Source organism: Lepidochelys olivacea (assembly GCF_965140295.1).
Source record: "Lepidochelys olivacea isolate rLepOli2 genome assembly, chromosome: 6".
Lineage (NCBI taxonomy): Eukaryota > Metazoa > Chordata > Testudines > Cheloniidae > Lepidochelys > Lepidochelys olivacea.
Window position 1 is genome coordinate 99779010 of NC_140416.1, and position 26834 is coordinate 99805843.

The 26834-nt window shown below is 44.9% G+C and overlaps 1 protein-coding gene across 2 annotated transcripts in view; it reads right to left on the reverse strand.

The window, feature by feature from the left end:
* The window catches only part of ITPK1 (inositol-tetrakisphosphate 1-kinase), a 234570-nt gene that overhangs the window by 133406 nt on the left and 74330 nt on the right, over window positions 1–26834 (reverse strand). Inside the window, exon 1 of one of the 2 annotated variants that reach the window (XM_084631488.1) lies at window positions 5806–5978. The exons of the other annotated variant lie outside the window; for it this stretch is intronic. The gene's annotated coding sequence lies outside the window, so the exon portion shown is untranslated. Of the gene's footprint in view, window positions 1–5805; window positions 5979–26834 lie in introns of those variants that run through there. 2 annotated transcript variants of the gene reach the window in all.

Consider the following 26834-nt stretch of genomic DNA (forward strand, 5'->3'; position numbering starts at 1 on the left):
GTATTTTAAGTCGCAGGTCCCTGTCACGCCGAGCCCTTGACTTGAGGCTCGTACAGTGGAGGCACTTTGCAGGGATGTGGGTTTCTCCGAGGGACTCACAATGTGAGTGCCCATCCGACTGTGACATGGAGTCCTGACAGGAAACACACTTTCTGAATCCTGAACCCCCTGGCATTGTGAACTAGAAATGGCAGGGGAGAGTGTCTCAGCAGGAGGCAAGCCTGAAGCGAAAAGTTTGTTTTTTTGTTTGTTTTCTTTTAAACTACACTAAAGGAAGGGAAACAACTGGGATGTAACTAATAACTATTTCTATATTCTTTGATACTTTTTTTCCTACAGAGACCAGAGAAGAGAAATAACACTGTCCCAAGTCCCGTCTTCAGCCAGGGACGGTTGAGAAGGAACTGAGGGGGGTGCGGGATGCAGGTGCTCAGGAAGATTCCAACGAGATGGGAGATAGCAACTGAGCGCCTGCGTCCCAACCAGGCACTGTTACCAAAAAGCTCCCATCAACGGCGCTGGGACGCACCGACACCTAGAGTGGAGCACCCACAGGGACAGCACTCGAAGAAGAACTAGGGGTTACAGTGGGCGAGAAGCTGGATATGAATCAAACCTGCGCCCTTGCTGCCAAGAAGGCTAACAGGATTTTGGGCTGTATAAGTAGGAGCATTGCCAGCAGATCAAGGAACGTGATCATTCCCCTCTATTCGGCATTGGTGAGGCCTTGTCTGGAGTACTGTGTCCAGTTTTGGGCCCCACGCTACAAGAAGGATGTGGAAAAATTGGAAAGAGTCCAGCGGAGGGCAACAAAAATGATTAGGGGTCTGGAACACATGAGTTATGAGGAGAGGCTGAGGGAACTGGGGATGCTTAGTCTACGGAAGAGAAGAATGAGGGGGGATTTGATAGCTGCTTTCAACTACCTGAAAGGGAGTTCCAAAGAAGATGGCTGTAGACTGTTCTCAGTGGTAGCAGATGACAGAACAAGGAGTAATGGTCTCAAGTTGCAGTGGGGGAGATTTAGGTTGGATATTAGGAAAAACTTTTTCACGAGGAGGGTGGTGAAACACTGGAATGCGTTACCTAGGGAGGTGGTGGAATCTCCTTCCTTAGAGGTTTTTAAGGTCAGGCTTGACAAAGCCCTGGCTGGGATGACTTAGTTGGGGATTGGTCCTGCTTTGAAGCAGGGGGTTGGACTAGATGACCTCCTGATGTCCCTTCCAACCCTGATATTCTATGATTCTATAACCCCTACACTCCATGTGCTGAAATCTGAATTGATAAAAAGTGGAGCACTCAGTGTTCTATCTTGCTAAAATGAGTGTTATTTATAGAAGGATATTAGCTCTCTTTCATTACAAAAAAATTGCTCAGTCTGAAACTTTTATTTCCCATGAGATAAATGACAAATGTTTACCTTCAGAAGACAAATTCAAAGACATTTTTATCTGTCAGAATGTTTATGTATTAACACTACAATTCTACCAGGATCCTTGCACTGGGAATGTCAATTCACAACTTGATCTTTCTAGCGGATAGGTTTTTCATTTCTTAAATTAGCAGAATACTTATGGCCAACACTGGAATTTACGATTTCATGATTTTGCCACGTGTGTATGTGTACTGATATGCGTGACATAACAGATTATAACAAAACAATAGGCAAACCCAGAGCTTTTTAATTAGGATCTCATGGTTGTTTTCTTTGCATGTGATTGTTGATATAAGATGCATCGTCAGATACATGCATGCAAATAAATTCTATCATAGACTTAATAGGACTTGCACATTCAGTAAAGTAGAGAGACTGGGGAAGAAATCCTTATCCTACAGAAGCCAATGGCAGATTTGCCCCTGACTTCAATGGGGCCAGGATTTCAACCTTGATCTTCACAGACTTTACAAGAATAATAGTGTGGAATTTAGCCTGTTTTAATTCTATGTATTGTGATCACTTTCTATTAAGAAAGGGGTACAAAAAAGTAATAAAGTAACACACACAAAGTTAATTTAGTCTTCCCTTTCTCCCTCATTTCTTGAGGCAGCACACATGGTTATTAAGCACCAGTATAATTAATGCCACATTTTGCGGTGGTGTAATGTGAGTGAGGGGAAATATACTCAGGAACGTATGCGATCAAGGAGCCATCTGAGAATTTTTTTCTAAAGGGAAAAGCTAGAGGGGATGGGCAAAAAGATCAAAGTTGCACAATCTCGAGTTCCAAATTACATGTTCTCGAGCTTGCATTCCTCACTTCCATTAAAAACGGAGTGCCAAGGGGAAAAGATCACCAGAGGCAAAACCCAATAAAGGTCTGAGTAATGAGGAAGTTACTTGGAAGTCTACGTGTAACCAAGTCTGGGACGCTCCATAAAATCTGCCTCTCCCCGTCCTTCGTGCTACCATTTGGAGCAGGAAGTCGCAACAACTCCTTTGGCTACGTGCCTAGGCCATTTCTTAACTCTTGCTTTGATGTCCCTTATGTCAGATGTCTATCAGTGTCTCCTCAGGCAGATGCACCAAATTCCATTTTTTAATTTTTTAAAACATTTAATTTTAACTTTAATTTTTTTTTAAAGATTAGTTAATAGTAGTTTCAGGTACTGCCCAAATGCCCCTTCTAACTGCTGTGTTTACAGTCACATTTTCCTATTTCTCCCCCACCCCGCGCCCATTTATCTTTTTTCTCTCCCCTCTTGCTGTGTGAAAGGCCCACACAAACAGGAGAAACTAACTCCCTGTACAGGGGAGAAAGTGCCAAAGTGCTGTCAAAGGCACCAAAAAACAAACAGGAAAGAATAGCAAGAAATGAGGAGTTAGGGGAGGAAAGGGGTGCCTGTCCTCCCCCTTAAATTCCTTTCATTTAAAGTAGTCTTGGAGATATCTATCACAGCAGTAGGTAAAACATTTTCAGAGAGAAACAGAATCTTTAAAGTGATGGTGCCCCTTCAACAGACACCAGATCCAGTTCCACTTATAAATTATAAGTTTAACTGGTAGAGGGCAGAAAGAAGAAAATCAAAACAAAACCACCAGAGCTAAACTGTCAAAAGCACAGCTGGCTAGATTCTAAGCTTTCTGACAGAGGAAGTTTGGTAAGTTACTGGTACATGGGGTACATGAGATCTACCACAACGTGGCTCTGTCTCCCTCTAGTACAGTGGTTCTCAACCTGTGGCCTGCTTGTGGCCCAATCAGCACACAGCTGGACTATATACAGAAGTTTATGAGTCTCCTATTGCCTCGAAAGCTAATGGACCTGGCTCTTCAGCTCAAACAGTGGACAATCAGGCTTTTAGATGCAGAGATAGAAAGAGCTTATGCTCTTATATGTTTACCAGAGTGTCTTTCACCAGGTTGCCAGACCATCAGCTAGTGTTTCTGATTCTCTCTCTCTCTACGGGTATGGCTACACAGCAAAAAAAAAAAAAAAAACACCCCAAAATGTATATTCTTAACTTGGTTTAGCTAACCGGGGTTAAAATGGCAGTGACAACACTGCAGCTCAGCTTTTAACTCAGGTTAGAAGCTTGAGTTCAACCCCAGGCTGCCCTATAGAATTTAACTCAAGCTGCTAGTCCAAGTTAAAAACCCAGTTGTCATGTCTTCACTGCTATTTTAACCTGAGTTAACTAATGCAGGTTATCTTAGGCCTCAACTGGAGTATTGTGTCCAGTTCTGGGTGCCACATTTCAGGAAAGATGTGGACAAATTGGAGAAAGTCCAGAAAAGAGCAACAAAAATGATTAAAGGTGTGGAAAACATGACCTATGAAGGAAGATTGAAAAAATTGGGTTTGTTTAATCTGGAAAAGAGAAGACTGAGAGGGGACAAGATAACAGTTTTCAAGTACATAAAAGGTTGTTACAAGGAGGAGGGAGAAAAATTGTTGCTCTTAACCTCTGAGGACAGGATAAGCAGCAATGAGCTTAAATTGTAGCAAGGGAGGTTTAGGTTGGACATTAGGAAAAACCTGTCAGGGTGCTTAAGCACTGGAATAAATTGCCTAGGGAGGCTGTGGAATCTCCATCACTGGAGATTTTTAGGAGCAGGTTAGACAAACACCTGTGCGGGATGGTCTAGATCGGTGGTCACCAACCATCGATATCGATCTCCGGCAGCACAGCGGGGCTACCACTAAGACAGGCTCCCTGCCTGTCCCAGTCCCACATCGCTCCCGGAAGTGGCCAGAGAGGCCCCACGGGCAGGGGAAGAGGAGTCTCCCTCCACACGTTGCTCCTGCCTGCAAGCACTGCCCCCGCAGTTCCCATTGGCCAGGAACGGGGGAGCTGTGGCCAATGGGAGCTGTAGGGGTGGTGCTTGCAGAGAGGGGCAGCACGCAGAGCCATGTGCCACCTGCCACCCCCCAAGGGCCACAGGGGCGCATTGACCCCTTTCGGGAGCGGCGTAGGGCTGGGGTAGGCAGAGAGCCTGCCCTAGCGGCAGCCACACTGCACCACCAACCAGGAGCCGCCGGAGGTAAGCGCTGCTTGCGGGAGGCCGCACCCAAACTCAAACCCGCTGCCCCAGGCTCAGCCCAGAGCCCCCTCTCACACTGCAAACCCCTTGGCCCCAGCCCAGAGCCCGCAGCCCCTCCCGAACCCCAACTCCCTACCTCAGCCCAGTGAAAGTGAGTGAGGGTGGGAAAGGGGGGGGGATGGAGTGAGTGGGGTGGGGCTTTGGGGAAGGGGTAGGGCCTCAGAGAAGGGAAGGGGTAGATCCTGGGTTGCCCTTAAATTCAAAAAAGTGATCTTGGGCATAAAAAAGGTTGGAGACCACTGATCTTGATAATACTTAGTCCTGCCATGAGTGCAGGGAACTGGACAAGATTACCTCGAGGTCCCTTCCAGCCCTATGATTCTATCTAGCCCAAATTAAGAAGGACTTTTTTTCGGCCATGTAGACATATCCTAAATCGGTGCGGGTCATTCACCAGAAAGGTGAGAGGAGTTGTCGTCCTGTCTCCTCCAGACTATTGTCAATTTTGTCTTCTAATGTGGCAACAGAACATGTTGCTAGTCCAAGTCTGGTCCTCTCCCGTAGAGACTGAAAATCATTATCTCTGTGGCATCTTCCATTTAATTTCTTCCACTGCCTCCATCATTGTGGTTTCTGAGCACCCTGGAAAAATTAGCTGTATTCCTGAGGGGACTGGAACCACCAATCTTTCGGTTAAGAGTTGAACACACCAACCCGTTACATTTAAGAGATACATGAAATTAATTATTGTTCTCAAACCAGTGGACATGTGCTCACATTGCAAACCTCACTGCCACCTCACCATGAGCAATAATCCCTTTAAATCAGGATTCAGATACCTTGGTGGGGTACTGTGGAACAAGCTTTCACTGTCCCTGCCAGCACTGTATCTGCTCTGTGGATAGAGGACTTCTGCCAGGGTTGCCAATCCAATATCTAGACATTGTCACTTAAAATTTATAAAGCATAAAAAGGGAGCCTGTTTTGTGACAAACCTCCATTCATTTCGCTAATTGGCAGCCCACACTTATTGCTAGTCTAAACAAAACATCCTGAACCCTTTTGTGTGCACACACTTGTAACTTTCAAGCCAAATTCCATTTTTCAATTTACAAATGCAAAGCTCTTTTCTTATTAAAGATCAGAAGAGGGAAGCATCTTCCACTCTAATTTACTGCAGGATTCTAATGGGCTATTGCTAGGATGGGGAACTTAGAGAACTGCTACATTTAAGAAGGATCTTTAATGAACTGAGTTGAACAAACAGGAGCAGTGCACAACCCCTATCCCCCCACCACCCCAAGCTCCCTAGCATTTCATACCTGTTCAGATCATTAGTGCAGAAAGATTGAATTGAAGATTGCAGGTGACTGGGGAAGAGAGTTCCCATGAATCAGGTTAACATTGCACACAGCAGGTTTCTGCTTGACAGCAAGCCGACTGCTTCCCAGGGGGAGATGGTAAGCCAGTTTCCGAGCCTGGGTTCCTCTCAGTGGTGCTGGCAATGCAACAAAAAGTATGCTACACTAAGCAATCCTTTACACAAGAATCTAATCTATACTTGATGCACAGCTGTCAAATTTCTGATTCTTCCGGTACTGGAAGGAGGAGATTAATAGATTCTGAGGTCAGAAAGGACCATTGTGATCAGCTAGTCTGACCTCCTGTATAAAACAGGCCACAGACTTCCTCAAAACAATTCCTAGAGTGTAGCTTTTTGAAAAACATCCACTCTTGATTTAAAAATTGCCAATGATGGAGAATCCACCATGACCCTTGGTAAATTGTGCCAATGGTTAATTACTCACTGCAAAACATTTCCGGCTTCTTTCCAATCTGTATTTGTCTAACTTCACCTTCCAGTCATTGGATTGTACAGGATTGGTAGGAGATTTGGATTGTTTCTACTGCTCTTCCCCACTTTGCTTCCTTGCCCCTTCTAACCCTGTCCTCATCTCCATCCAGCCATTTTTGCCTTGACAGGAATGCTAAACCATCATCTTCCTCTTCTCCTTCAATCAGTTCAGTTATCAGCAGTCCCCAGTCCTCCTGACCAGTAGGCTGTCCCCGCTAGTTGTCTAGAAACAGGAAACAACTGAGGTCTGTGACCCAGCTGGCCCCTATTAAAGATGTTAGCATCAGTTCCCATTGTTCCTGTCTATGTCTTTGTTAGGAGGAAATAATCCATTTGTCTGGGCAGGAATAGGGGGTGTTGGAGAATATGGATCTGATGGTATAAAGCTTTGACCATATATTGCATTTATAAGGTTTTTCATTATAACAAGCTGCAAATTATTGGTCAGAGGAAAAAAACAGGAGCTGGATGCAAGAGGCAAGATTTTGTGTCTTGCAGAGATAGCGCTTCAGCTATCAGCAGGGTCTGGCGTGGATACACGTTGCAATGAAAATTTATCAGCTACAAAACAGGAAGTGTTACAAGAGCTACATGCATGTGCTAAATTGCTAAACTCCAAGCCAGGTACCGGGGGGAAGAGGAGGAAACTGAAAAATAATGGAGGCAGGAGGCCTCCTCCATCCGAACATCTTATCACACTTCCTATAGTGTAACACACCAAGGGGTCAGGTTCTTGCTTGGTCTCACATACTGAGAGTGTTCTTCAGTGCTGACCTTCTAGGACCTTTGTTCCATATAACATTTGAATGGCAAAGTGCTAGGGTTATAACTGGTCTAATTGTGCAGCTCTCAAACTGAAGCACAATGAAATGTGCTCAGAGGCATCAAGATTTCAAGTTTTTTATTAAAGGAAATGCTTATTTTCTGTCCTTCTACAACAGTAAACATTTTCATGAGGTTTAACAGACTGGCTCACTTTAAACTGCAGTGTCTGTATTAGGGGCTCTGTGCTTCGATCTCACGAAGGCCCCAATCCAGCAAAGCATGTAAGCGTATGCTTAAACCCAATGACATCAATGAGACGTAACCATGTACTTAAAGGTAAGTATGTGTATAAGTGCTTTGCTGAATAGGGATGGACTGCTGAATTAGGGCCTCAAAGCCACACTGAGTTACTCTAGCTTACTGTATATATTTTAAAAAATTGTTGACAGGACAGCTCATGCCTGCTGCTATACTCATGCAAAACCAAATGACTAAAGTCAACTGAAATGGCCAGCTGACAGCAAAAGTTGGCTTCTATTTGAATTCTTGGAAAATGAGGCTGGAAGTTTCTCATTCATCAGTAAATACAACACCTCTATTAAGATGTGTGAAAAGTATAATTTGTTCACCACTCTTCTTACCAGCATAAAATCGTAGGACAGGAACTTCCCATCAAACAAGGCAGCTATTCAACATACCACTGAAAAGTCAGAGCACAAAATGAAGCCAAAAGGGATGAAAATAGAACATCCCTCAGTCAAGAATTTAAAAAAAAAAATTTCAGTTCTCACTTTTGTACCTCTCCACACAGAACCCTACATTATGATTAAGGCTACGATTCTGTCACGGAATCTGACTTCCAAAGATCCCTTTAGCCACAGGGGCTGGGAACTCATGGCGATCGGGGGAGGTCCCAGATGACTGGAAAAAGGCTAATGTAGTGCCCATCTTTAAAAAAGGGAAGGAGGAGGATCCGGGGAACTGCAGGTCAGTCAGCCTTACCTCAGTCCCTGGAAAAATCATGGAGCAGGTCCTCAAGGAATCAATTCTGAAGCACTTAGAGGAGAGGAAAGCGATCAGGAACAGTCAGCATGGATTCACCAAGGGCAAGTCATGCCTGACTAACCTAATTGCCTTCTATGATGACATAACTGGCTCTGTGGATGAGGGGAAAAGCAGTGGACGTGTTATTCCTTGACTTTAGCAAAGCTTTTGACACAGTCTCCCACAGTATTCTTGCCAGCAAGTTAAAGTAGTATGAGCTGGATGAATGGACTATCAGGTGGATAGAAAGCTGGCTAGATCATAGTGTGGTGATCAATGGCTCCATGTCTAGTTGGCAGCAGGTATCAAGCAGAGTGCCCCAGCAGTAGGTCCTGGGGCTGGTTTTGTTCAACATCTTCATTAATGATCTGGAGGACGGCGTGGATTGGACCCTCAGCAAGTTTGCATATGACACTAAACTTGGAGAGGAGGTAGATACGCTGGAGCATAGAGATAGGATACAGAGGGACCTAGACAAATTAGAAGATTGTGCCAAAAGAAATCTGATGAGGTTCAACAGGGACAAGTGCAAAGCCCTACACTTAGGACAGAAGAATCCCATGCACTACTACAGGCTAGAGACCGAACGGCTAAGCAGTAGTTCTGCAGAAAAGGACCCAGGGGTTACGGTGGACGAGAAGCTGGATATGAGTCAACAGTGTGCCCTTGTATAAGTAGGAGCATTGCCAACAGACCGAGGGACGTGATATTCTATGATTCATTCTAACTACAGGGTCCCACCGCAGGGGCAGGGAGTTGTGAGGTATGCCCATCACATGAGGCAGCAGGCCCCCAAGCGCCAATACGCCATGGGCAGCGGGGGTATGCTGGCTGCCACGGCGGGCAGGGAGACCCCGGCAGCTCCCCAGTGGGGCAGGGAGACTGTGGAGCTCTGAGCCCCGACAAGTGGTGGGGGCCCTGGAGCTCTCAGCCACCCTGCAGCTGCTCAGCCCTTTCCCATTTTATCATGGATATTTTTAGTAAACATCAGGGACAGGTCATGGGCTTCCATGAATTTTTCTTTATTGTCCGTGACGTTTACTAAAAATATCCATGACAAAATCTTAGCCTTAATTATAATCCAAGCAGACCAGTAAAGAGAACCCTCCTGTGGCACACTGTACCTCAAAATAGCACCCTGGAACCCCCATTTTCACCACCATGTGATTATGATGTGTTCTGTACAAAGGATGCCTTTTGAGGTATCATTTAAAAAGTCTTGATTTGATGAACATTAATATCCTGTTGGATTGCATGTACTATCATTGTACGTGAACTTATGAAGTATTGTGTGTGTGTTACCAAAATATGTTGTGAGGTTGGGAAACACCCACAGACAGCCTTTCAGTTGCAACAAAAGAACAGCTATCACTGGGCAGACAGGTGTTAATGAAGAAGACTCCATTCTCCTAGAGGTTCTTTAGAGACCAGCACATACACAATGGGAACTGCCTGACCCTCACCTCACAGCAAGGATCTTTCTAGCAGTTGGAAAAAAGTATAAAAGTGAGGCAAGTGACATCATCACTTGGCCTCTCTCCCTCCTCCCAACACCAGGGAAATTATCTGGGAGACAAAGACTTGGAACTCAGGAGACTGGTCCCCGACTGGAAGGGAGTCTAATCTGTGTATTGAGGAACTGTGAGCTGTCTGTTAGGGTGAGAGGCTGCTTGATTTATATCTTGCTTAGTCTGCTAAAGTTAGAATTTAGACTGTTTTTATTTTTATTTCTTAGGTAATCAATTTTGATCTCTATGTCTGCTACTTATAATCACTTAAAATCTATTTTTCTGTAGTTAATAAATCTGTTTTATAATTCACCTAAAACAGTGTGTTTTTGGTAGAAGTGCTAGGGAATCTCAGCTCAGATTAAAAAAGTGGGTGCATGTCCACTTTCCTTTGAAGAAGTGGCAAACTTATTAATGAGCTTGCACTGTCCAAGGGAAACTTGAGCAGTGTAAGACGGTATATTTCTGGGGTGCAAGGCTGGGAGCTGGGGTGATTTGCTGGTGCCTCTCTATGATTCATGAGTGGTTTGGAGTATTCATTCAATTTAGCCGAGTGTGTGGCTCCACATGTTGATGACTCAGTGATCACGGCGCCTGGAGCGGTTTTACTGCTTGTCACTGACCTAGCTTTGTGAGAGACAACCCAGGCTAGAGAATTAAGGAAGTACAGCAGTCCCACAGTTAAAGGTTGTACTCCGGGATCTCGGCACACCTCCCCCATTATCTTCCCTGGACAACCAATTTGCAGTTATTCTATACACATAGTATTAGCCTTTGTAAATAACTTAATGCTCAATCCAAGAAGTTACATGGCACATACATTAGTTTTGCCAGGTAGCTCTCCTTTTCTTTACCTTCCCTGCACTGCTAACACTGCCGAACAAGGAGGTTACACTGGGATCTATTTACACTCTGTAAAACTCTCCCCTTCCTTTCCAACTAATCTCAAAAACAAAACAACCCATCTGAATCCATTCCCTACTAGGAGTCTGTTTGTTCTTAAGAGCTGTAATGAAACTCATCTTGCCTATGTAACTATTCTCACCCCAAAAGAGCACATGTGTAACACCCACTGGTCGTTCTCACAATATTACCTAAAAGTTTGGCATCATCACAGAAAAGACATTCCTGCTCTTCCACAGACTTCCAGCGGGACCTTGGGCAAGGCACTTAGTGTCTCTGTGTCTCATCTGAAAAATAGCACAGCCCAACTTCACAGGGGTGTTGCAAGGACGAAAACATTACAGACTGTGAGGTGCTCAGATACTGTGGTAATGGGGGTTCATATAAATACCTAAGACTGACAGACAGAGAGACAAGCTTTTATGTCAAAAGAGTCAAATTCCCTCCCAGTTTCCATCTTCAAATGTCACCAGCCATAACTGATGCTCCTTTCTATTGGATTTGCCATAGTCAGATTTCCTGTTTTGGCAGGATACCTTTTTGGCTCAAATAGCATTTTGAGCCTTGCAATTTAGCTCTATGGGAGTTTTTTATTTTCCTGCCTTCCTGTTTCCTTTCCTGTTCAGGGGAGTCATACCTTCTGGGACTCACAATGTGCTCTAGAAGCCTCCATGCCTCGTCAAAGGAGTTTAAACTATCCACTTTTTTATTTTATGGTCTTCGTGATTACTGTCTTAATTTATTTTAAATTATCCCCCCTTTCTAAAGTTAAGGGTAGGTAATTGTTTTATTAAACTGTTTTGTAGATTTGCAAAGTTTTAAATTTTATTCCCTTTCCAATACAAAATACTAATCTTGGGGAGGAAACCACTCAGCGAAGTGTTTAAAGGGCACACTTAAACCCAGCAGGTTGGCTCCATGCTCTGATAGGGTTCTGTAACTGATGCAAGTTCATAAGCATTTCTACAGCACCTGTTCTCGATAGTATGGCCCAGACATTGCATCAGAATAGTCCTTCTGGGCCACCACAAAAGAGTGGGAGCAAACTATTTGGGAACATGAGCTTTTTAGGACAGAAATTGCCTTTGGGCTTGCCTATATGAATGGTTAGTTCACATCAAACTGGGGTGGAAAAAATCTACCCCACACCAGCCTGCTGCACTCTAAGTTTTCAGTTCCACAAATTAAGATTTTAAAAAAGAAAGAAGTGAGTTTCACCACTGGTTTTGGCAGTTATATATTTTAATTTGTACAAAAAGTGCCTTTTCCTAAAGTCATGAGTGCTTCAAGCATAAATACGCTAACTGACTATACATTGGTATAATGCCCTTTCAGACTTTAGTATAATAGTTTCCTTAGTTAATGGTTAGGAACGTGGCCAGAGGAGATCACGGATATCAAATTGATTTTCAAAAGTTGACTTGAAATCTGCTAATTGTGTACATTGTTAGTTCATATAATCACTTAGTCCTATCACTGTTACATAGGGTCTGTGGATGGGAGGACAGGAGGTTCTTTTTTTTTTTTTCCATGCACTTGTATCTCCTCTTGCATTAGGCTTGTTATGGCAAACCCCAGTGCCTGCGTAGATTTCACCACAGGCCTGGAGCCTTGGACTATAAGCTCTTCCGGGCAGGGTTTGTGTTTGCATAACTGCATGTTTCTATAGAATTTAGTACTATGAGACTTCACTACTCATCTGTGTGCCACTGTAAGGTAAATTATGGTTATTGAGAGTAGTACGGAGAGACGCACCACCTTTGGAAACTGTTTGCAGCTCCAGAACAATTCAAGAAGTCCACCTTCACAGGCGGAGGAAAAATAAGGCTGGTTGCTTTTAAATGAGAGGATGCTATTTTGTTTTTAACCAGACCAAAAAAATGCACAGGTAATAAGTTGGACATTTGAAAAGAAAGCCAGGCAGATGTCTGAGTTTTTATTAATCCAAATAAAATTAAAGTTAAACTGCTGCATTTACCAATTGTAAAATCCCTCCTCCATCTTGATAATTTGGGTATTAATATAAATAATGCCACCCAAGAGAACTACAAAAAGGGGTCACATTCTCCTCGCAATTCACCGTAAATCCTCAAACAGTCGAAATGTTCATGCTCGGGACAGCAATTAACATTAAATAGCACATTGTGCTTCCCATTCTGTCCAAGAAACTGAAAAATCATCAGGAGCTCCAAACAAAACTGTGTTACTCAAACATCGCTGGCTCCCAAATACATACAGAAAAATACTGACCAAACTGAGAGACAAAGAAGAACGAGACCATCTCCAATAGAACAATGGTCATTTGTCATCTTTGCTGTAGGCAATCAGTGGCTAACAGCTGGGAATACCAACGAGGGGGATAAAAGAACAACCATATGAAAGATACCACAACATACATTAGGATATAAAAGGCAAGGAGATGGGACCAAGCTCTTTAAGACCCCCTTTTGTAAGACAAGTCAGGTCCTGCTTACAACAACTAGAACAGAAGTTTTCAAACTGTGGGTCAGGACTCCAAAGTGGGTTGCAACCCTGTTTTAATGGGGTCGCCATGGCTAGCTTAGACTTGCTGGGGCCTGAGGGCTTCAGTCCAGGGCAGCAGGGCTCAGGTTACAGGCCCCCCATCTGGGGCTGAAGCCCTGGGGCTTCGGCTTTGGCCCCCCCACCTGGGGCGGAAGGGCTTTGCCCTTGCCCCACTCCCACGCAGGGTGGCAGGGCTTGGGTGGGCTCAGGCTTCGGTCTCCCCTCCTGAGGTCCTGTAGTAATTTTTATCAGAAGGGGGTTGTGGTGCAGTGGAGTTTGAGAATCCCTGAAATGGGAAAAATAAGGGCTCAATCCTGCAAGTTCTCTATGAGCAGAACTAGGGTGACCAGATGACAAGAACAAAATATCGGGACACATGGGGGGGAAGCCACAGGCTCACCGCCTGCCCCCCCCCCCCCATCAGGGCTGGCTCTAGGTTTTTTGCTGCCCCAAGCACAAAAAAAAAAAGCCAGAGTGCCGCTGAAGCAAAATATTGGGACAAACGGCGTCCCGACCATACATTGGTCGGGACGCGGGACAAACAACTAAATATCGGGACAGTCCCGATTTTATCAGGACGTCTGGTCACGCTAAGCAGAACTCCCATTAAGTCAGTACAATCCTGTGTGCAGAAGGCATGCAGGCTCAAACTGAATAGGCCCTGGCCTCTCCAAAGAGCTCTTCGGGAGCAGATCCCAGGACAAAAAGTGCACACACACGGTGCTCCTGAAAGGACTGGGCATCACAGATATTAAGCACCTTTCTAACACTGTGCTAATACCATTCTAGTTAAAAGCTTTCCTGATAAGCACAGAAAGCAGCTTCGTGACGATTTTTGAAAATTAGGAAGGCTTTTTCACCTTTCCATAGCACAGCAGAAAAAAACTGGGGAGGAAGAGACCTAAAAATCTAGGTGCATGATGTATGAAGACTTTCCAGAGGAAGGTATTTAAAAATAATATGCTGGTATCAAAACATTAAACATCAACAACCAACACTGCAAAGTCCAAGCTAAAAACTCCAAAACTAAATGAAGTTCTCAAATTTGCTACAATGGCTCAAATCACAAGAACACTAAGAGATAAGAATAAAGCAAATGAAAGTGGATGCGTACGTCACTTACAGGTATACCCGTGTTCTAAGATAATCAAACATACAAAGAACTACACTGGCGCAACAGAAAGCTTTTCTACTACAGGGTGTGGGAACTAAACCAGGAAAGCCTTCCCAAAGTACTAATGGGAAAAAAAGAGGAGAAAGTAATTCTATTGTACTGTATTAAACTATTATAAAATAAATCAGATCTGGAGAGCACAAAAGGACAACAGAGTTTATCTACAGAATTTAGATCGCTGCTAATGACACAGAATGAGATCTACTTCTTTCTTGCATTTGATTCTGGGTATCTGATTGCCAGAAAAAATATTAGCAAGCTAGCAACGAGCAACAAAAATGAGCAGGAGGCCAGAGAGATCGATACATGAGGGAAGCCTAGAACAAGCAGAGTCAGATTTTCAAAGCTGCCTAGGAGATTCAGATGCCCAATTACCTATTTAAAATTAATTATGAATTGGGCATCCGAATTCCCCAGGCAGCTAGCTTTAAAACTCTCGGCCCCAATTTGTACTGCTACACTAAGTGATAACAAAAGGGAAGCGTGGCGCTGGAAGATATAACAACAGAATACAAATATCTGAAGGTGATAAAGCCACAGTTGGAGATAGAAATAATATACGGTGGTAGAGTACGAAAGGTGTTAACTCAGAATAATGGGATGAAATTAAGAAAGGAAAATGTTCAGGCTGATTAACAGGAAAAGCTTCCTGGCAGTAATAAGTATTAGGTTGTCGAATAATTTCCTGAAGGAACTGGTGAAAGACCCCTCACTTGGAACTTTCAAAATTAGACAAAACAATACAAAAACGTATAATAGGGAATATTCCTGGATTGGCAGGGAACCAGACCAGGTGATCTAATATCAAAAAGTCAGCACATTTTAGGAGAGTCAGAGAAAGTCCTTTGGACTTAAGTTCTCACTTTGCCACAACAATTTCATTTCTCACAAAATCTAGGCACTGGAGGGGGGAACAAGTTCTTCTCCTCATATTATGGGTCAAGCAGAAGTGAAGTTCTTGAACTGGGTGGTCAGAGTCCAAAGTCTGCCAAGCACTGACCTGTATCTTGCATAATGGCAAGAACAGAAGGTTAAAAAAAAACCCTCCAGAAAAAAGGGCATTGATCCTGAGGAATAATTCCTATGTTTAAAAAATAATTTAAAGCCTATTTTGTAGCCGGTGACATTTGCTATTTATTTAAATTAGTCAGACCTGTGATCCCAGTGTCCTGAAACAATTTAATCAATACATATTAATTTTGCTGCTTGCTATAAATGTTTTTCCATCCTTGATGTAACCAAATCATGTTTAAGTAATAAATCTGTTTTGAAGTTTAACAAGTTTTTATACAGCCATGCTTCAGCATTCACAATGCAGAAGAAAACAGTGTATTATAAATGCACTACATCTTTTTGTATTATTATTGTATTTCCAGTTCTCTCCATTAAGTAGTCAGTGACTATGAATGGACTGGGGAATTACCAGCTTGTTAGCCATACCCAACAGCGATTTACAATGGAAAATGTCAAGTGAAAATTTATTTTACTAAGTGCTTTGTATTATAATGTGCTCGATGGCTCCAATGGTTTCTTCGTATCCTTTACCAGTAACTAGCGTTAAACAAAAATCCAGCTCATTGAGTGCAAAAGTCCAGTAGAGAAACTGTTTAAAGTGGGGAGAAAGGGGCTGATTTTCATATTCAGCAAGTTAATGGCTCGGAGAGTGTGCCCTTTGTCCTACAACCATCTGCAAATGCACAACGCGCGTGAGAAATACCCTGTGCAAACACAACAGATTTTACTTGCTGCCTGATAAGATCTTTCAGAGGCGCCTCTGGCTCACCATTAACTAAGCAGCTAAGATTAAGGAACTTGCACGGCACATCCTGATTCAGTTGTTTCAGGATTCTGTAGGGCACCTCCACTTGACAACGATGCAGCAAGAGACTATGGTGCCCACATTCATACAGAGAATGCCAAGATGCATACACCACATACTATGCATGTGCCTGCCAGCTACATGGTGCTTCTTGAAGAGCATTCAAGAAGCACCAAAGCATAGAATGAACCAGTCCACATAAAGTACTGGAAATGCATGATCGGAAATATCTCCCAACTGGCAGGAAAATGCACAAGATGCCCTAGTAAGACTTTTCTTCTCTGTCACTGTCACTATATGTAAGCGGGGGAATAGTCCCACTATTGTGGGGAACTTTTCTGGCTTCTGCACTACCCCGGTGAAGTGGGCTAGCAAAAGGATCCGAGTCCTCGCTCCCACTTCCTTTACCCAGAGGCCTCCCTGCCCTTGAGGACTCCTCTTCCACTCTGCTGCCTGGCAAAGTCCTCATAACCCCAACAAGGCTGGGCCCAGGATTCCTGGGGGGCTCGACCCCCAACCCTGCTGTGGTCACCTAGGACAGGGGCTAGGGTGTCCCCACTCCGGGGTACTCTCTCTGCACTGAGCACTTCTCTGACCCACTGGCCATTACATGCAATTTAAAGGAAAAGCAAGTTATTTAATCAACAATTAATTTTAAAAAGAATAAAGAAAAATGAGGAAGGTTAAAGGAAACACATCAACCCGCTCTGTGGCAGGGAACATCGCAAACAGTGTCTCTGGAATGTCAGGACAGTTCAGTCTGTTCCTTGCAAGTCCCAGGCCTCCTTCTCAGGCCCTGGCTGTGCTGCAGGGATGCTGTGGGTTGGATACTTGCTCTGGTGGTGGCCACACGCTCTCAGGCTCGTGGTGGCAGGACCCTTCTTCCCAGCATTGCCCCTGCCCTGTCAGGGTTACCAATCCCCCCCCTTCCCACTGAGACTGGCCTGCAGAGCCTCCTGGCTGAGGCGTCTCCCTGTGCTGGGCCCGCTGCCCAGGGTCCCCCTCGCTCTCCCCAGCTGCTCACCGCACCCAGCTCCGGACTGCTCCAGCCCCAGCTCCACCACTCTGTCTCTGCTGCTCTGCCTCCAGCTCCCTGGGCTGCTTCTTTGGCCCCTCTGGCTCTGGATGCTGCAGCTCTGCTCCCAGGGCAAGTCTGCTCTCTCTGGGCTGTGCCTCTGGCTTTGGGGCTGCAGCTCTGCTCCCAGGGCAAGTCTGCTCTCTCTGGGCTGTGCCTCTGGCTTTGGGGCTGCAGCTCTGCTCCCAGGACAGGGTCTGCTCTCTCTGAGCTGTGCCTCTGGCTTTGGGGCTGCAGCTCTGCTCCCAGGGCAAGTCTGCTCTCTCTGGGCTGTGCCTCTGGCTTTGGGGCTGCAGCTCTGCTCCCAGGACAGGGTCTGCTTTCTCCGGGCTGCTTTTCTGGTCCCTCTGGCTCTGGTTGCTGCAGCTCTCCTCCCAGGGCAAGTCTGCTCTCTCTGGGCTGTGCCTCTGGCTTTGGGGCTGCAGCTCTGCTCTCAGGACAGGGTCTGCTTTCTCCGGGCTGCTTTTCTGGTCCCTCTGGATCTGGCACAGCTCTGCTCCCCAGCTCAGCTTGGGCCCCTGCTTTCTCCTTAGCTCAGCCCCACTCTGTCTGACCCAGGCAATTCCAGCTCACACAGAGGATGGGACCTCTCTGGCCTCCTGACTCCCTGATTAGCCTGCCCACCCTGTCATTCAGGCTGACCTGGAGCACTGGCCTTTGCCCATTGATCCTGGGGACTGTCAGTTTCAGGGTCCTGATTCCCCATCAAACCTTCCCTCTTTTAGTACTGGGAGCTAGCAACTAAAACACTCCCACTGAATGTTAGTAAGGGGGCAACAGTCCCCTTACATATAATTTATATGAAAAAAGGAGCATAAGCTCACCTAGATAATTTCAGAAGGCTGCTTATTTTAAGTACACTTAGTCCTGACTCGGGCTGCACTCCAGCCAGTTACAATGGGGCTAGCACAAGGTGATGTGCACACCTACACCAGCAGAGCAAAAAAACCCAACCACTATGTGCAGAATATCCACAAGGATGGGAGTTTAAACATGTGAGAAACTGCAAAAGAAGTTATCACCATCAGAGCACATTTTTCAACCTACTGATGCCTGCTAAAAAACCTCACAGTGCTGGGGGGTGGGGTGGGAAGACAACCCAAAACAAGTAGCAGCTGGAATGATCAAGCCCTGCGGTAAGCAAACAACAGGTGAAGCATTTCAGAAAGGGCTTTCTAACCTGAGGCTGAATGCAGAGTTGAGATAGTGCAATCTGATTCTTCTACTGTCACAGCAGAGGACTCGGAGACAGCTTTCTCCGAGTGAATGAATGATGCTCAAGGGTGAGGAGATGGAAGTAGGGCTTTTCTTTCCATTGCTCAGTGCCTGTCAGGGAGAGGGTTCTATAGAACTCATTGACAGTGCATGGCCATTCTTCAAAAGGTAACCACGGTTCTGCCTCACACCAATTATTTTAAAAAGACTTTTGAAAAAAGCCAACTGAGAATTTCACTCCCGTTATTTTTCAAAGTGTTTTTCCTCCTGAGGCAGGTGGGTGGTTTCCTTTTCTTCTCTTTGTAACCATTTCTACCTGTCTTTAGCACAAGGATGAGAGACTGACGCTTAATCGTTAACGGACCAGTGCTGCCGATGTAGAAGGCCTTTAATGCTGCCAAAGAAACCCCATCAGGCACCAGGTAGTGCACATCAAAGGGTACAGAACCCTGGGAAATCAGATGCTTGGTGTGCTGTGATGTAGAGGCAAGATCAAACTAGGAAGCTATATTTACATGCAGTAGGGGCTGTAGTGCCTTTCAGTAGAGCTTCTCAAAATGCCTTACAAAGATTAAAGCCTCAGAACGCCCTAGTGACGTATTTCCACCTTTTTGAAAACAAGCATAATCAAGAGACAGAAAGGTTAAGTCACTTGTCCAAAAGTTGCCCGTGTGGGAAAAGAAACCGGCTTTGTAACTCCAATTCCTCCTGCTTGAAACACAAACCACGCTGCCTTAAAACAGCTGTGGCTGGAGTTTTGTTCTGGGTTTTTTATTTTAGTCAGCCATTTCCCAGGAGAACAATAAAATCCATAGATAAGCCAGACGCAGACCCCTCCAACATTCTTGCATCATGTCACAAGTGCAGGAGAAACCAGCCACCTCCTCAATTTGTTTTCCTGTCAGCTTTTTCTTCCATTCCAGCAGGACGTAGGTCACTGCACTGGGGCATTTCCGTTCCAAACTTTGAGTTTGCAGGCTAATAAAACTAAAGCTTATAAAAAGCAACTCATCTCCTGATTGACCTAGTCTCCTCCTGTTTAATTTGAGCCATGATAATGAGATGTGATCAATTTGGAGTCCACAGGCAGACACCAAATTACAGGAAGGAATACAAGACATGCTGCATTTCTTTTTGGAAACCTCTGACTTCTATAAGTTGCTTTGAAACTAATCAAAAGATGTTAAACACATCAAGGGATTTGCTGTCTTTTCAGATGAACAGCAGGAGAGGGGACAGTCAGGAGTAGCTATGCAGCCTTCCAAAGGGACAAAAAAGTAGAGATATCACCCTTCAGATATTTAGTGTATATGCAGGATTTCAGGGCTTAGAAGTTTTCCTTATATGAAGTGTGTATTTTTTGGCAAATCAAGACCCCCCTCCCCTTTTTTTTTTTAAAAGGAAAAATTGTTGCCATTTTTTAAATACCTTTTTAAAAATCACCTCTAAAGCCATATGCTCCTAGTGAGCATCATGAGAACTAATTCGCACCCACCAGCGACCTCTGCAAAAAATACTAAAAAAAAAATTTTTATCTACATCCAAAATTGACAGTACACATTTGGAGACAAATTAACTACAGTTCACATACAAGTCTTCTAATAAGAGCAAGCTACAAAACCTGCTCTCAGATTTTTGTATTAGGGAGTTGTGGGGATGGGATGTGGCTGTAAGGACGGGGTAAAATGAAGTGCAAAAGTGACAAGTTTTTCTTTGCCCCCTTCAGTGTCCCTTTAAGATGGACACAGATGACCTTTATGTAAAGATTTCCCCTCCCCTCCAATTATTTTCTTCATGTTACAAATGAGCCCATCAAGTTAGTCCGCTATTTGTGTGGGAAAACTTGGTCAAGAAGTTTGGAAGACCTTGATGGTGCCCTCAAGACAGGAGACTGACAATGAAGCTGCAACTCCCCAGACTCCAGGGACACAGCATCTAAAGCCAGCAACTCATTTGAGGGTGGTTAAACTCTACTGTAATGAACCAGGAGGTAATACTGTTCAGTTCAGCCTGCGGAACCAATGGCATTTTTCAATAAGCCTTATTCCATGGTTTGCCCCCTTCCACACTGGCCAAACAAAACCAAACCCTCTTGTACCCCAGGTCAAACAGAGGCAAGTTGAAAAGTTACTGTTAAACTCTTGTTTTGACCTGTGTAGCAGGGCCCTCAGATCCCTCCTATTAAAGCAGGAGCAGTGGCTTGGGGTTTTCAGCCTCCTGTCATGTCATTATCATGATGAAATTCTCCTTGCAAAGAGGGATCATAGTGGAGCTAAAGATTCCCAACATAAAAAACAAGTCGGGGGGGGATGGGGGGTTGTGGAACAAACTTTAAAGACCTTCCTTATGCAGCCTAAAGAAGTAGTTAGTGGTAGAAACAGCACACACATTTTTTGCTTTATAGGGGCAAGGTTTCCTTAGGCCACTGCATTATGCGATTCTATATTTAAGTCTGCTATGTTTGAACATTTCCCACACAGTCAAAGTCCCTCTTTGAATACTTAAATACCTTGCTTCATGTGGGGGGGGGGAGAGAGCCTTTTATTCATCCCAAGAAATGGATGATTCCCAGTTTTGTGTTCAAGCCATGTGCTTGGATAGATGTGCTCCCTCTTGTATGCTGCATTTATTTTCCATAGATTCATAATTTAAGGTCAGAAAGGACCACAGATGGTCTAGTCTGAACCCCTGCATAGCACAGGCCGTTAAATTTCACCCAGTTACACCTTTATTGACCCCAATAACTTGTGTTTGACTAATGTTCTTGAATGGCTTAATTTGTATTGGAAGCAAAACTTATATATATATATATATATATATATATATAATATATATTAGTCTGTGGGACTGGAAGAGGAACTCGGAACAGACTTCAATGGTGACTTGTTCAAAGTCATGTAATTCTCTGTACTAAGTTTCACAGTCTGTATGATGGAGTAAATCCCTGACCAAGGAAACAAAGTTTCATTCTGAGGATTTATTTATTAACATGTGTGCAGTGCTTTGAGATTTCTATTTTTTAAAATATGTGGGAGAAGCTGAGACATTACAGTGACAGAGATCATAGGAGCACCTAGATAGATTTCAATAGATAGATGGAGAAAAAAGCACTAAGAACGTGGAAAGTATCATTATTATTTAAATGGGTGACAACACTTAAGTGGAGTCTGACATTCAAGAGTTTTAAAAGCAAAATATTAAGTAAATATGAAGCTCTTTACTGAGTAAGTCACATTGTTTTTGTTTTAAATTTCCATTTATTTTCTATAACTGGACATGTTTCTCATTGTTTTATGGTCCATCATCCTGGCTTACTCTGCTTCTATTCAACATCATATGCTGCAGGCTGTTGCTATGTCACCATCTGCAAACACACAAAGTTCTTGGGCAAAGGCATAAACAACCCTGATTGATTCAATAAATAAAGATGTAATGCAGAGAATTTTCAAGAAATTAAAATTCACAATCACCACGAACTACATTCCGTATTTCGGTCTACTGACAATTAAGTAAACATTACATTAGCCCTCCTTTTAAACACTCTGATTAATGGAATGACTGCCCTGAAGCTAGGGTGTACAGACACCAGATCTGGGCACTAAAACAGAAAGTCTTCATGGCAATGTTTCCATGAAGAGAGGATTTTTCAGACACAATTATGTAGTATTTACATTGCAATTCCTTATACAAAGTAAATAGCCAACACCATATTACTTGTAAATTAGTTATACTCTAAACAGACCTAAACTACTCCCATATCAAAAGTTTCTCAGAGAACACTTGTTAAGTTCCTGCACACACATACTACTAAGGTGCTGTACAACATGTTCTTCAAATCAAGAGTGGGAAAATATTACAGGAGTCATGGCGTGGGGGAGGCCATACGGGACCATTATGATCATCTATAGTCTGACCATAAAAAGGCTTCAGAGTTTTATCTAGCAATTCCTGCATCACACCAATAACTTCTGGTTGCCCTTCAACAGACTTTTCAAAAAGACAAGCTAGATTTAAAAACTATCAAGCTATGGAGAAATCCATCCTGACACTTGGTAAGTTGTAACAGTGGTTAATTACGCTCACTTTAAAAAAAAAACGGTGCCTTATTGCAGGTTTGAATTTGTCCAACTTCAGCTTCCAGCCACTGAATCTTGTTATGTCTTTGTCTGCCACATTAAAAACCCCTCTATTATCAGAAATATTTTCCCCATGTAGGTACTTGTAGACCATGATCAACTCATCCCTTTACCTTCTCTTCAGTAAAATAAACAGATTGATCTTAAATCTCTCACTTGAAGACAGGTTTTTAAAGCTCTTCCAGGCTCAGCAAGGGCAATCACTTGTGGAGGGATGCCTCACCCTTTGCTAATCATTGGAGAAAGAGGTCTTTCCCTGTGCACAAGGTATCAGAATGTATACAAGCTGGCAGATGAGGATACTAGTGGCAAACACTAGGGACTTGAGAAAAGTAGCTCCAAACTTCCATAATCCAGACCCTCTCCAGCCTGAATGGATCTAGCTGAACTACACTCGTGACTCAGCCAGACAAGACAGCCATAAAATGGTTTATCAATAAGAGCTGGCACGATTCAAAAGTGGAGGAGATCACTAGACAAATAAGCTATCACAGATTTTGTTACTTTCATAATCCACAACAAAAAAGTACCCACACGATTAACATCAGGCTACATCATCATCCCCACACCTTCTCTAAACAAAATGGAAGACGGAGCCACTTTACACTGGCATAGTTCACTGGAAATAATGTAAAGCCATTAAGCCGCTGTCCAAGATGCCAGAGAGCCCTAAATAAATAAAAAGGATCAGGTTGGCCTGCCTAGAGCAGGAACGTGGAGGTTAGAGCTCTATGCTACCAGCCACGGGACCCAAGTTTGGGAGGGATAGAGGGGACTGTCAAAGAACTGTATTAGTTACCTTAATTATATTAATAGTACAGTGGGGGGAACTTTGCAAAAGAGGAAAGAAGTGGAGGGGTGCATCACTGACTAGGGAAAGCAAGAATATCAGAAAAAAACTGCTACAATACAATGACTACATTTGAGTCTTGGGTTAAGAGGTTTTTCCAATCCTGCAGAAACTGAAAATGCTGAGAGGTAGCAAACTCAACCACTGGGAGAAGACATGAAGGGGAAGTACCCTGCAAAAGCCCCTCTGACCCATGCAAGAGAAGCACAGTTAGGCTTCAGAAAGGAACTCCAATCTGAAAGACTGCAGACACTGCGGCCTTGGCTACACTTGCAAGTTAGAGCACATTAAATCAGCCCCGGGCACCCTAACTCCTCAGGTGTCTACACTGGCAAGGCACGTAGAGTGCCTGGATTCCACGGCTGGAACACCCCTGGTAATCCACCTCCACGAGAAGCACAGAGCTTGCTGTGTGGTGCCAGTATGGATGCCCTGGTCTATTAATGCGCTCTGATCAGCCTCCAGGAAGTGTCCCACAATGCCTGTTCTAGCCACTCTGGTCATCACCTTGAAGTCTACTGCCCTGCCCTCAGGTGACCAACTGTCAGACCCACCCTTTAAATTCTCTGGGAATTTTGAAAGTCCCCTTCCTGTTTGCTCAGCTAGGCATGGAGTGCTCTCATCACATCTTTCCAGGTGACGATGCCTCCACGTGCCAGGCAATCCCCAATATGGAGCAATGGCGAGGTGTGGACTTCACCAGTGTTTGGGGGGAGGAAGCTGTCCAGTCCCAGCTGTGCTCCAGCTGTAGGAATTACGATACCTACGGGCAGATATCAAAGGCCATGATAGAAAGGGGCCATGACCGGGACGCAGTGCAGTGCAGGGTAGGGTTAAAGGTGAAGGAGCTGCAGAATGCCTATCACAAAGCGTGGGAGACAAACCGACACTCCGGTGCTGGCCCCACAATCTGCCGGTTTTACAAAGAGCTGGATGAGATACTTCGGGGGACCCCACCTCTGCTCCAAAGAGCATCATGGACACTTCAGAGGCTGTGACAGCCCAAAGTTCCACAAGGCAGGAGGAGGAAAGTGGGAGCTGAAGCGGAGGGAGGCCCAGAGCCAGAGGACAGCACAGCATCCCTAGATGTATGCAGCCAGGAGCCAGTCACAGCGGACAGTTCTTGGGGAAGAACAAATGGCAGGTGAGGTGCCCAGTAAGCAGCTTTTATTTTGAGAAGGGAGTTGTCCAGTGCAGGATGTTGGGGCGAGGAGGGTTGGAGAAAGAAGGGTTAGGGCTTCGTGCATGCCTAGATGCAGAATAGGGCGTTGATATACTCTCTTACATCGCAGTAATCTGCCTCAGTGATCTCATCGAAGGTCTCATACAGAACCTGGGCAATCCGCTTGCGCAGGTTCCTTAGGAGAGCTACTGTGCTCCTTTTCCCAGTCAGGCTAATATGTCTGTGCCATTGGGGCGGGAGGACCATTGCTACACACAGGCAAGCCGCATAAGGGCCATGGTGGAAGCCGCGTTGTTGCAGAAGACCCTCCCTTACTTCCCAGGTCACCCTCAGCAGCGAGACATCTTCCAGGATGAACCCATCCTGTAGAAAATGTGTGGACAGTGTTGAGTATAGGGGCCCCCTGCAGCTGTTGGCTCTCCCCAAGGCACAGGACCACAGAGGACAGTACGGCCCTGGAACAATTAGTCCCCGCTGCCCCTGTGGTTACTCACCATTTCGAGGCTCTTGTAGGTTATGTGCGCTCGCCTTGAGACAGGCGGTTTGTGCTATTGTGTGCACTGAGCTTGACTAGATAAGTTTAACTTTGGATAAGTTCAGCCACATCATTGCTCTGTCTAGTGTGAACAAGGCTGCCTCTGTTAAATGTTGCATTTTGGCTTTACAGATGCAACCTTGAGATCCCAGCCGTCCTTGTTATCAAAGGCCAAAACGCTGCAAAGATTCAGGAAGCGTCCACGAAAAAGCAAGGCGGACTTTCTGCATGAAGTGATGCAGCAGTCCCTTAATGAAAATCAAAAAGTGCAGGAGTGGGTGGAGACCGAAAGGAGGCTCCGTAAGGAGAATGCAGATCACTGGCACCAAAGCACAGAGTGGCTCCTAATTGTTATGGAGCACCAAGTGGACTCGATACAGGTGCTCACAGCACTGCATACAGAGCAGATTTGCGCCCGCCCCCTTCTGCAGCCGTTTTCCCAAAACTTTTTCCCTTGTGTCCCCATGTCACCACCAACCCACTTTCCCCAACATCCAGTTTCTTATCGCCACCAGCTGCCTCCAACACCTTTAGCTTCACTGCCCAGCCCTGTAAACTACGACCCTTACCCACTGCACTCAACCCCCATCACCATGCATTTTAGCCAGCCTGAAGTGCAGCAGTCATTGCAAGACACTCCAGACAGTAAGGCTGAGTATAACAGGACATATGCAAACCTGTGATTGTTCCGTTCTCCACCCTGCCCCCCTTCCCTCCTCTCACACAGCACAGATGCGTCATGCCATGTGTTTTTCTCCAGCAGTTGTGTTTCTTTTCAATAAATGAATTTTTTGGTTTTGGAAACATTCTTTATTGCATTAAGATACCATAGGCCATGAAAGCACCAGGCACTGCTAGTCAGTGCATCATACGTAGCAAACACAGATGCCTGCTAGCACTGGAACCACTGCACATCACTCCTGTGCAGGGCACCAAGCATTACTGGTGGCTTTCAGCATCAAACTGCTCCCTCAAGGAATCCCGAATCCTTACAGCCCTGCACTGGACCCCTCTAACAGCCCTGGTCTCTGGCTGTTAGAATTCAGCCTACAGGCATTCAACCTTAGCGGCCCATGCCTGACTGAAGCTTTCACGCATCCCTTCACAAATGTTATGGAGAGTACAGCACACTGCTATAACCACAGGGATGTTGTCATCGGCCAGGTCCAGCTTCCCATACAGACAGCACCAGTGGTCCTTTAAAAGGCTAAAAGCACACTCAACAGCCATCCTGCACTGTCTCAGCCTGTTGTTGAACCACTCCTTGGTGCTGTCAAGGCTCCCTGTGTATGGTTTCATGAACCATGGCATTAAGGGGTATAAGGGCTCCAAGGATCACAATGGTCATTTCGACTTCCTCTATGGTGATCTTCTGGTCTAGGAAGAAAGTCCCAGCTTGCAGCTTCCTGAACAGGCCTGTGTTCCGAACGATGCAGACCTGCCTGCGTTAATGTCCGTGAAATGCCCCTAGTGATACACAAGCGCCTGGAGAACCATCGAGAAATACCCCTTCCGATTTATGTACTCAGAGGCTAAGGGGGCTGGTGCCAGAATTGGAATATGCATGCCACCTATCATGCCTCCGCAGTTAGAGAAACCCATTTGTGCAAAGCCATCCTCAATATCACACACATTGCCCAGAGGCACGGTTCTTCTGAGCAGGATGCAATTAATGACCCTGCACACTTGCATCAACATGATTCCAGCAGTCGACTTTCCCACTCTGAACTGGTTAGTGACTGATCAGTAGCTGTCTGGAGTAGCCA